The sequence below is a fragment of the Hipposideros armiger genome, unplaced genomic scaffold (genome assembly GCF_001890085.2).
Source record: "Hipposideros armiger isolate ML-2016 unplaced genomic scaffold, ASM189008v1 scaffold_10, whole genome shotgun sequence".
Taxonomy (NCBI): Eukaryota; Metazoa; Chordata; class Mammalia; order Chiroptera; family Hipposideridae; genus Hipposideros; species Hipposideros armiger.
The window spans coordinates 3,883,328-3,892,785 of NW_017731360.1; positions in this window are offsets into that span (position 1 = coordinate 3,883,328).

Below are 9,458 nucleotides of genomic sequence, written 5' to 3' on the forward strand. Positions count from 1 at the left end.
ACTGCATTCCAGCTCATATGAAGCATGGAGGTACAGAGGAATAACAGAGGAATAATATTTTGTGGTGGGCAATGTACCAAATATGCACCATCTCATTTAGTCCGTACAACCTTGATCTGGAGTTGGACTTTGAAAGATGGCAAAAGGATTTCAAGGCATGCTGCCTCCCATGTTATGCCCCTATTCTTGTGGTACTATGTTCATGGATTCTCTAGGCATGTTATACGATGATAATGAGAACCTTGAATGGAGAGAGGCATTTAACCTGGAGCTTAGGCCCCACTCTGGGCATGTTGGAGGCAGATGAGACAAAGGCTCTTTTGCTGCTCTTGGTGTAGCCCAGTGATTAGGAGGGAGGGGTCAGAACCCAAACCGGCTTTCACTGCAGTGTCAGGAGTACAGAAAGCCTATTCCATTTGTGGCCTGAAGAATATTAAAATTCAATCTGGCTTGTCCCAGATACGCCCCCTGCAGTGCCTAGCATGCCTGCCAAAAAGTCAGCCAGCCTGGGTGATCTTGCCTGCTTTGCCCTGCCCTTCCAAACTGTGTCCCTTTTATCCTCTCGGAAAATGTCACTCAAGCTGCGCTTCCACTGTGTCCTTCCTTGCTCAGGCCAGTGAGGTTATTTTCAAACCCAAGCCTGTCCAACCATAGTCACCGCATAAGAGCCCCAGTCAGGTTCCCAGAAATTGTACATCACAACAATACTAACTTTAATTGAGAATTTACTAGAAGCCAGACCATGTTAGGTGCACAATGTGACCCATTTCACTTAAACCTCAAGTCAACACTAGGAGGTGTTATTATCTTATTACAAATGAGGAAAATAAAGCTCAGGGAGGTTCAGAAACTTACCCAGGGACAAATGGCCTTAGATGGAGCTGGGATGGGAATTTGACCTGTTTCATTTCATAGCTGACCTAAGCTGCTCTCAATGTCTGAAAATGAATCTAGGAAATGTCAACGCATAATGGATGAGACATCTACAGCGAAAGTTCACCATGGTCTGTGAATCTATAGCTGAGGAACCTTGGGAACACTCATAGTGTGATTCAGACTGGGAGGTGATACTTAAATATACCAGGGTCCCTTTAAGGAGGTAATTTAAATTTTGTCCTTCTGTAATATATGATAAAAAAGTGATTTGAAATTTATTTTAGATTAACACATAATTAAAGGTAGCATTACATAACTGTTTTATAAATCTTTAATGACACTCATAAAATATACATAATTTTTTACATTTCCTCATTTAAATAGTAATGCATATTGTTTAATTTACTTTAACCATGTAAGAAAAATATTATTTGTCCACCAGCACATTTAAAACAGATATTTTTATTGTGTGTATTTAATGTACATTGAAATTTAAACAGAAATATAACCACCTATCAAAAAGAGACATTTATAACTTAGTGTTTGGGATTCTTATAGTTTACTTATTTGTTTATGAATTTTTGCATCTTATGTTTTTTAAAATAATCAACTACATTTTTAATGTGTTTCTAATTAGTGGACTTAAAAGATTTTGTTTCTTAGAAATAAAGGAAGACCTTTTTTGGCTATTATTTGTAAGCACTTTTCTAATTACATTTATGAGCATAGGTAATCTTTATCCCCCATAAATGAATAACAAGGCCAATTGAATATTGTTATCACTATAGGTAGACTACCTTAGTGGTGTTAAGGTCTGGAAATAGACTGGGTGTAAATCTTGGCTCTACCATTTAACTGTGTGGCTCTAGGTAAGTAACTTAATCTCTCAGTACTTCAATTTCCTCAATCTTTAAAAAAAAAAAAAAAGCATCGAAATAAGAAAAAAAATTATAGAGTTATGAAAATTAAATGAGTTAATCCATGTAAAGACCACATGCATATAAAGTCCATTTAGAAAATCTGGAAATTACAGAAAAAGAGACAAAACCAATAATCACCCAACCCCAGTAATTCCATGGGCAGTGACTAATCCCAATGGTGCTTTGTATAAATTAGAAAAGCTGGCCCTTCCTCAAGATACTTGACTGTCATCAGCCAGAAAGTTATCTTAAGAGGGAAACCATTTAATAATTACACAAGAACATCAGGCGTAAAACAAAATTGTCCTAAGCAAAATAGAATAGTTGGTCTTCCTTGTCTATGGTTGACAATGTAGAAGGTTTTCAATCTGAGATGATTACTGATCCTGTTGAGATGAACATATTTGTACACAAAGTTTTTTCTTATTTAGAATTTCGGCTAGATTCCAGCACCTAGCATGCACACAAAGGGTATTTGTTGAATAAAAATGAATGAATCAGTGGGGAGAGAGCTGGAGGGCGAGGGAGATTGAGAAAGAAGGAGGAGAAAGAGAGAGATAGAGAGAAAGCATTTGCTAAAGAGTATGCAAAATTATTTTCCATAAGGGATATATATCAGTAGTGGCTGTTTCAGTTTGTGTTAACTTAGATGAAAAATGGTTATCTCATTTTACTTTGTATTTCTGAAATTATCAGTAAAGATAAATACTTTCCATATATTTGCTCATTTATTTTGGCTGTTTATTGGGATCTTGGTGATTTTCCTTATAAAACTGTGTAAATTCTTTATATGTTAAGTTATTAACCACATAATTTTTCTTTGCAATTAGTTTTCCAGTTTGACTTAATTTTTGTTATTGTCTTGTTTTTTCACATGGTGATTTCTAATCTTCATGCAGGGCAAGTTATTGATATTTTGTTCTGTAGTTTTTTATCATATTAAATCTTAGAAATTTCTCTTCCTGACAAAGATCTGATATTCACTCATTTTTTTTCTTCATCTTTCAGGATTTGATTTTTAAATATATTTATCTTTTTAATCCTTCTGGAATTAGTTTGACAAATTTTTTTTGTAAACTAGTTATTCTAATAACATTTGTTGACTATTTCTTTTCTCATTGATTTCTGATATTCCCTTATAACAAAAATTCATATATATATATGGGATCTGTCTCAGTGCTATCTTACTCCATTTGGTGATCTTTAAGTTCTAACTTTTTTTGACCTTTAAAATGAGCCCAAGTGGTCAATTTAGCTGTAGTCAAAGAGTGATAAATGCCTTTAAGACTATAGTACCTCTGTAGAGAAAGCCTAGAAGGACATTTATTTCACTGTGGGGATGAGAGGTGTTCAAGATCAGGTAGAACATCATAATCCCTTCAGGCTAAGGCTCCTCCCCTTCCTCATAAATAAATAAATAACTAGATAGAGAAATAAATAAATAAATGTACTACCAATACAGCATGTTATCTCTAAACAAAGGAAAGCTGTAACAGAGTGAGAGGCTACCAGTTAATCCAATGTTTCTATTGAGAGAGGTGATCTAAATACTGATTAGATCTGTTGGAAAATTTACCCAGGTATTGAAATCAACCCTTCGGAAAGGTTATTTGCTTGGAGGCTCAATAACAATAGAGTAATGGAGTGTGTGCACATAACTGTTTTCCAAGGAGATGGAGGAAGTGGCACGGCCACTGAGACACCTAGTGGTGATGATCTTTACTGCGCTGTTAGAGTTTGCCAAGTTGGGTGGGTCTAGGAACCACTTATTACAGGAGAGTGTGCATTTTGGGAGCTTAAGTGCCCTCTTTTCTGATCCACTTTTCTGGTCCCCCCAACAAAATTATTTGAGGCTTCTATTGTGTTCATGAAGCTACAAGACACACGTGCTGGTAGATCCAGTAACTGAATAAATAGCCTCTGTAAAGTTGGAACTATGAAGCTAAAGTAACACAAATTAAACTGACAAACGTGGCTTCTCAGGCCCTGGGATACAGTTGAAGATGTAAATTTAGTCAATTCACTTAATATTCATTGGGGAGCAGCAATATGTTTAATCAAGCATGTTATTTCTATCCTTGACCCTTCTAGTCCTCATAAAAAATCAAACCAGAGGATAATTATACTTTTTATTTACTGTAACTATAGTTTGAATTGTAACTTCATCCACATTCAGAGTATTACAAGGTGAAGATTGCTCTATATGCCATCCAGCATAATTTACCACACATTTGAACAATGAAGTTATGTTTAATATCTGAAATTAGTCATTTATGACTAGGGGCATTCTTCAGTGGTTCAAAAAAGGAAAGATTAATGGATTCATTCATTCACTCATTTATGCATTCATTCAAATATATATTGAGTATCCCAGCACTAGGCTCTGGGGATTGGATGGTTAAAAGAGAATCTCAGTCATTGAGCTCACACTCTTCCAGTCTAGAGTGTACAATTTAGAAAGCCTCTACAATTAAGTGGGATAAGCATTAATGCAGTGAAAGTACAGGGTACCGGTCAAATGAAGCAACTTGACCTTTGGGGTCACAGACGGCCTTCAGAGAATGGCAGGTGTAGGTCAAGTCCTGAAAGATGGATCGGAGCTAACCACAAAGTGGAAAGAGGGTGGTCAGGGAGAGATTATTTCAGGTGAGAGCATAATAAGTTGAAAGAACTAAATGCTGTCACTGTGACTGCAGCAAAGAATGCAAGAGAGAGAGATGACTGAAGAGAAAAAAATGATAGCCAGGGAATGGAGGGCCATCTTGGTTTGTATTTCTTCTCCTAAGGGCAATGTGAAGACAAGGAGTTTTAAAGAAGGGATTAAGAGGTATCAGACTTGCTTTTTAAAAAGATAATTTTGGTTGCTGTCTGGAAAATGGGAAGTAGGAGGGCAATTTGTGACACCATTTAGGAAGCTTTTGCAAAGGTCTAGGTGAGAAATCATGGTGCCGTGTTAGTGTGGATTACGGTGGTGGTAGTTTTTATATCTATAAAATGGAAAAAAAGACAATACTATCAATCTCAGAGTTGTAATGAGAATTAAATATTAAGTATTTACTATAGTGTCTAACATTGTAAATCATCAATTAATTTTGGCTATTTTTATGATATTGGCTATTATTTGAGGCAGCTATTTCTTTTCATATTAAAGGATTTTTCTTTTGGTGCACACATCAAAAATTTTTTAAATTGCTTTTTATTTAAAAACATAAGCAGATGTATCTTGGTTGTCTATATTCTTTCATTGTCATTCAGTTCAAACTTTTTACAATAGTGTGGGAGTGAGTAAATGAGGGTCGGAATTTACTCTAGAAACTTATTCATAACTTGACTCTTTTACAGTTAACATGTATGTAGGGTACTACTAGTGTAATTTTAAAAAAATTTTATTGGGGGAAGTGTGTTTTTCCAGGACCCATCAGGCTCCAAGTCAAGTACTTGTTTCCATCTAGTTGTGGAGGGCATAACTCAGTGGCCCATGTGGGGATCGAACCGGCACCCTTGGTGTTATGAGCACTGTGCTCTAACCAACTGAGCTAACCGGCTGCCCCTACTAGTGTAATTTTTAAAAATTAAAAACAGCCTATAATTGAACCAAAGTATCAACATCTACACTGAAAGAGAAAGTATAACAGGATGTTAAAGAACTCAAAACTAAGAGAGATCTGGACCCAAATTCCAGCTCTATCATTAACTGTGTGTAACACCAGAAAATTTAATTAGCTTCTGTCAACACATTTCTTCATCTGTAAAATGGGAATAATCATAGTATGTAGTTCATACCATTGTTGTAAAGATTAATTGAGGTCTAGTACAAAGTACTAAATGGTCACTAAGTGGCAGCTCTTCCCATTATGTAGAATGGGGGAAATTAGCAATTTTCCATTTCCAGATGTGGTTGGTATAATCTGAACATTTTTTCACCCTACAAAACGATAAAGATTTTTTAGAAGAATTATCCTACTGTTCCAAATTTTTTTAAAATTAAAACTCAACAAATATTTGAATTTTATCAAATGCCTTTCAGCATCCAAATGCTTTTTCTTATTTATTAATGGGATGTATTAGCTTAATACTTTTCTTCTAATATCTTAATAACTTCCCTAATATTAAGATAACCCCAGGATTCCTAAGAAAAACCCTACTTAGTTCTTTTAATCTACTGATAAATTCAAAGATAGACTTTCTTTTAAAATGCATTACAAGCTTCCTTGCCTCTTCAAGAATATATATACTAACCAGACTTTTATTACTCAACTCCATTTGTCTTCTGGGCTCCAACACTCAAGTGTCTTTAGAGGTCTCTGATTTTTTTCATAACAATAGCTAGTATTTACTGAGCACTTAGTATTAAACTTTTCACACAATGTTCATGACTTCCTTAAGGAGTGTGTCAGAAATGTGAAGGACCTTGGGACAAGGCCCTGGAGATGGAACTAGAGTTGTTCTTCATTGTTATGCTTTCATCCATTCATTTATTCATTCAACACATATTAAGCATCTCTGTGCTTGTAGTCTGTGTTAGGTATCAGTGGTAGGTACAGCCTTAAAAAACACAGACAGAATCCTCAGTCCAATAAGAGGAGACAGACAATAAACAAGTGAAGAAATAAACAAGATAAATACAAATTGTGACGAGAGCTATCATATGCTTTACATCACATACAGGATGATCTAACAGAGAGGGGAGGCTTACTTACTTACTTTATTTATTTATTTATTAGCTGAGCCATCCTGCCACCTGTTGGCAGCTCAGCGGCTGCTCAGTTCAGGCTGGGACTCGAACCGCTGTTGCTCAGAGCTCGCACTCTTGAGCAAGCTCTTAACCAACTTGGCCAGCCCTAGGAATGGCTTTTTTGAGGTGACATTCAAGCTGAGATAGAAGACTAAAGAAACTATAATTCTACACAAAGTTGGGAGAAGAGCATGTCAAGCTGAGTAAGCACCAAGTCCAAATACCCTGAGGCAAAATGCATGCAAAGTAACTTGATAAATCCTCAGAACAGATAGGGTCTTTCTGTGGTTAGGGTTAGGGAACTAAAGAGATAATACTAGGGAAGCCGATCAAGTGGAAGCCACTGAGGGCCTTTAAATAGGGAAGGAAAATGACATCTGAATTGCTTTTTCTTGAAAGAGCACCCTAGCTGCCATGGGCAAATAGATTAGAGAAGACTCAGAAAGAGACCACAGAGACAAGTTAAAAAGTTGTTGCAGTAATTCAGGTAAGAGATGGAGGTGAAAAAGATTAGGATGTAGTGATAGAGATGGAGAGAAGTAAATAGATTTGAGCTATACTTTGGAGGTAGAACTGATTTTTGGATTTTATGAAATGGATGAATCCTTGTTTTAAAAACAAGGTAATGCTATTTACTATGCTGGGGAAAATTAGGGGAAGGACTAGATTAGGTTGATACAATCAAGAGCTCCAGTTTGGACATATTAAATCTGATATGCCAGTTAGAACTCCCAAGTTAGAGATGTCTAATAAGTAGTTGGATATATGAGTTGGGGACTCAAAGGAGATCTACCCTATCGTGGAAATACAAATTTGAAGAGTATAAACATTTAGATGGTAGATGAAATCTTGCAGAGTGCCCGGAAATGAACCCTGAAATATCCCAACATTTAGAGGTCCTACGAGGAAGGAGTCAGAGAATGAGACAGATCACGGAAGCAGGAGGATAATTATGAGAATGTGGTTTCAAAGAGGCCAGTGAGAAAAGTATTTCATGAAAGACAGTGATGTCTATGTTGAATGGTGCTAACAGGTAAAAACAGATGAGTATAGAGAAGTGTTATTGGATTTGGCAAGATGAGATCATTGGTTTTCTTGGCAAGAGGAGAAGGGTGAACAGATTGGGGTGGATTGAAGAGGAAATAGAGGTGAGGAAATGGAGACCTCTAGTGTAGACAACTTGTTTTAGTTTTGTTACAAAGTGAATGAGATGATAGGATAAAGGGAAGGTCTTGTTTATTTTTAATATGGTGATGATCTAATAGAAGTAATTGATGATACAGCAAGAAAAAGTCCTAGAAAAGGCATGAAGGGGTGGGATCCATAGCACCAGGAGGGTTACCCTTTGATAAGGACAGACACATCTTTCATGGTATCAGGAAGATGGAAGAGAAGATAGGGACTGAGGGGCCAAAGGCTTGTCATCACAAAATGTGCCTTCTGGAATATTGATTTTTAAACTGGTTATTAAGAAACAAAAGGCTCAGAATGACCCTTTGATCATCCCCCTTCCTGCCTAAAGGAATTCAGATAGAAACTCTACTTAAAGGAATGATGCATCACCTTAGCATCATAATATAAACTAAATGTGGCAGACAGGGAAAAAAATCTAGCGAAGCCTGTTTGTTGAACTTCCTTCTGTGTCCCATTGTTTCTGGGTGGCCCAGCAATAATTTTTTTTTTTACCATGTTTACTCTTTCTCATCTACTTGTAAATTGCCTACTTTTCCTTTGAAATCTCAGACTCCTGCCCCACTTCTCCTTTGTTCAAAATGGCCTATAAATCTCAATTGTCCCATGAGTCTTCAGGTCTCATATCTTATGGCACCCTCAAACGTACGTAATAAATTTTGTACATTTTCTCCTATTCATCTGTCTCAAGTTAATCTAATTATTAGCTCAACCAGAAGAACTTAGGTGGGAGGAAAGTTATTTTTTGCACCCCCACAGTACAATCAAATTGGCTTGTAGCTTTCCAGTTGGACGAGAATGTTCCCCTCTGATTTTTATTTTCTCAGATATGACAAGAAGTCACTAGTTATGATGGAGTGAGAGAAAAATGTGCAGGAATTTGAAAAGAGAAGGTGTGAGATACACTATTTCTGGAAGTGGGAGAGTGAATTGACTAGGGAAATTCAGTAAGAGTGCCAGGAAAAAGCTAATGCCCTTATGAGGCTTGTGGTCAAGAATTTAAAGTGAAACCCTTGTTAAAGAAGATAAATTAATTGGGTCCAACTAGAATTGGAGTTTTACTAGGTGTGTATCATGGAGAAAGAGGAAAAGTTTTATGTGTTTGTAGGCAATCGTAATGCCTAAACTGTGTGACACAAGTCATGAATATAAGAATGTGAGAGATAGTGAAAAAGTAATACATTTAATGGCTTGGAGGTTTTGATGAAGTCAAAGAATCAGAGTTACTATGATGAGACAGTTGGGATTCTTGAACTAGAGATTTTAGAGATGAAATACTGGCAGTAACAAACACAAGAATGACCTGTGCGGCAGTCATGGGGGATGGAGTGGCTGATATAGGATGGAAGAAAAGATTGTTGGAGGTGAGGAGGTAAAGAATTGACAGAGTATTGGGTGATTATCCACATAGATGTTGGATAATGAACAGAAATAGAGGGAGAAAGGAAGACAATAAGCCATGAGCTAATACTGAGGGAGGAATGATCCACCAAAAGGTTCATAGATAACAGTAACCAGGCGAGGTATTAAGGAATATGGCTACTGCAGTTCAAAGAGGTCAGAGATTTTGAAGAGGACACTGCTCATTGGATGATTCCATATAGATATTTTAATATTGTAATTTTTTAAAAAGATTTTTATTGGGGAATTGGGGGGATGGGAACAGCGCTGGGGAATTGGGGAAGGGGAACAGACAAGTTGCTGTTGTTTTGTTCTTCAGTCTAGTTGTGGAGGAC